This window comes from Chinchilla lanigera, unplaced genomic scaffold (genome assembly GCF_000276665.1).
Source record: "Chinchilla lanigera isolate Chin_1 unplaced genomic scaffold, ChiLan1.0 scaffold00123, whole genome shotgun sequence".
NCBI lineage: Eukaryota > Metazoa > Chordata > Mammalia > Rodentia > Chinchillidae > Chinchilla > Chinchilla lanigera.
In genome coordinates this window covers 3,938,316-3,940,605 of record NW_004955524.1, presented here as the reverse complement: position 1 = coordinate 3,940,605, position 2,290 = coordinate 3,938,316, and positions in this window count along the sequence as shown.

Below are 2,290 nucleotides of genomic sequence, written 5' to 3'. Positions count from 1 at the left end.
CCTCAGTGAAATACTAGCACACAGACAGCAGCGAATCATCAATAGTATACACCATGACCATGTTGGGTTCATTCCAAGAATGCAGACATGTTTCAACATATGTAAATCAATAAATGTTGCACACCTTGTCAACAGTTTCAAAGACAAAAATCACATGATCGTCTCCATAGATGCAGAAAAACTTTTGATAAAGTCCAACACTCATTCATGATTAAAAAAAACCTGTGGAAAGTTGGAATAGATGGTCTTTACTTCAATTTGATTAAAGACATTTATGACAAAATAACAGCCAACATCATACTAAATGGATGACAAGTGAACTTTCACTGTAAAACCAGGAACAAGACAAAGATGTCCACTATTGCTACTCCTGCTCAACATGAGCTCTGGAAACATTAGCCAAAACAACTAGATAAGAGGAGGAAGTAGAAGGAATAAGGAAAGGAAAAAGTACAATCATCATTATGCACAGATGACATGATACTGTATGTATCAACCCACAAAACTACACCAGAAGACTTCTAGATTTAATAACCAAATTCAGTAGCATATCTGGATACAAATTCAACACTCAAAAATCAATAGCCTTCCTGTACATGAATAACAAACTGACTAAGAGAGAAATCAGGGAAAATACACCCTTAACAATGGCATATCCTCAAGTACGTCAGAATCAATCTAACAAAGTAGTGAAGAAATCTAGACATTGGAAGTTGTACTATTCTGAAAATAAAGGTCAAAGATGACATCAGAAAATGGAAAGAGATCCCTGGCTCATGAGTATGAAGAACCAACATTGTGAAAATGATGATGCTCCCAAACCTGTTACACAGATTTAATGTAATGCCTATCAGAATATCATTAGCATACCTCAGAGATCCTAGAACACATTTGTAAAATTCAATTGGGAATAGAAAAGATCTAGAATTGCAAAAGAAATCGTGGGCAACACAGGCAATTCAGGAGACCTCACAACTCCTGACTTAAAATTGTACCACACAGCTACCATGGTAAGAGCATCAGGGTACTAGCCAAAAAAAAAAAAAAAAAAAAAAAAACAGAACTGAGGATCAGTAGAGCAGATTAGAAAACACAGACACCACTACAAACACACTCAGCCACCTTATTTTTGATAAAGGGCCCAAACCTGTTCATTGGAAAAAAGATAGCCTCTTCAATAAAAGGTGCTGGAAAAACAGGCTCTCCACATGCTGAAGACGGAAAGTACACCCATATTTATTACCACACACTAAACCAAAGTCAAAATGGATCAAAGATCTTAACAGTAAAACAGAAACCTTAGATCTACTGGAAAAGAAATTAGGTAGAAATGTTGAAGACATATGGATAAGCAGAGAGTTCATGAACAAACCCCAAACTGCATGGGAAGTACTTCAAAGAATCAACAACTTCGACCTCAAATATTTAAAAGATTTTCCCATCTAAAGAAATCACCAACAAAGAGAAAAGACAACCAGCAGTGTGGGAAAAAATTTTAACCTACTGTCCCTTTGAGAAAGGACTTCTATATAGATCATATTTAGAATTGAAAAAAAATCAGAGCCCCCAATTCAAAGACCCAATCCAAAAATGGGTATTAGAGATGAATACACAGTTCTCAGATGAACAAATACAAATAGCAGGGGCTGGGGATTTAGCTCAGCAGCACAGCACCTGCATGGCAAATGCAAGGTGCTAAGTTCAATTCCTGGTACCGGAAAAAAAAACAAAAAGAAAAAAAGAAATACAAATGGCAAATAAATATATGAAAAAATGTTCAACATCATTAGTTATTCAAGAAACGCCAATTAAAACTACACCGAGATTCCATCTCACTCCAAAGACGATGACTATCATCAAAAAATCAACCAGTAACAAATGCTGGCTCTGCTGTGGGGAAAAAGAACCCGTTCTCCACTGCTGGTGGGAGTGTAGACTGGTGAAACCACTGTGGAAATCAGTGTGGAGATTCCTCAAAAAACTAGGATTAGAGGTCCCATTTGATTCAGGTATTCTTTTTCTGGGTATTTTTCCAGAAAAATTAAAAACATCATACACAGTGATATATGTGCACACATGCTTATAGCAGCAGAACTTGTGATAACTAAATCTTGCAAACAACCCAAATGTACATCAACTGAGGAATGGATAAAAGCTGAAGTGGTATTTTATACAATGGAGTATTACTCAGCTATAAAGAAGGATAAACTACCTTTTTATTTGATGGAAAAATGGTCAAACAAAAATTCATAACTGACAGGAGAATAACAATAGTCAACACATTACATGT